Source organism: Formica exsecta, unplaced genomic scaffold (genome assembly GCF_003651465.1).
Source record: "Formica exsecta isolate Colony F162 unplaced genomic scaffold, ASM365146v1 scaffold419, whole genome shotgun sequence".
NCBI classification, from domain to species: domain Eukaryota; kingdom Metazoa; phylum Arthropoda; class Insecta; order Hymenoptera; family Formicidae; genus Formica; species Formica exsecta.
In genome coordinates this window covers 351,822-352,176 of record NW_021851429.1, presented here as the reverse complement: position 1 = coordinate 352,176, position 355 = coordinate 351,822, and positions in this window count along the sequence as shown.

The following is a 355-nucleotide window of genomic DNA, read 5'->3' as shown; positions in this document are numbered from 1 at the left end:
ATAATTTTATATATAAACATCTCAAACTAAAATATTGAAAAAGATAAAAACAACTCTTTAAATTCATTTAAATAAATGATATATTTTGTATATATGTATATATTCATCTATATATTGAAACAATTTCCTAGTTCTCTTATATGCGTTATGTCATATTTGTGTACACAGAGTATCGTCGCGAAAGTAAATGCAGTGTGTGTATGTATGTATGCGTGTGGGGGTGTGTGTGTGTGGCACGCGCCATGTCATTTTTTTCTTTTTTCTTTTTTTTTTTCTTCTTTTTTCTTTTTTCTTTTTTTTATTTTGATTACTGCAAATTGATTTTTCATTATTTTTAACTTTTTAAATGGTAGAT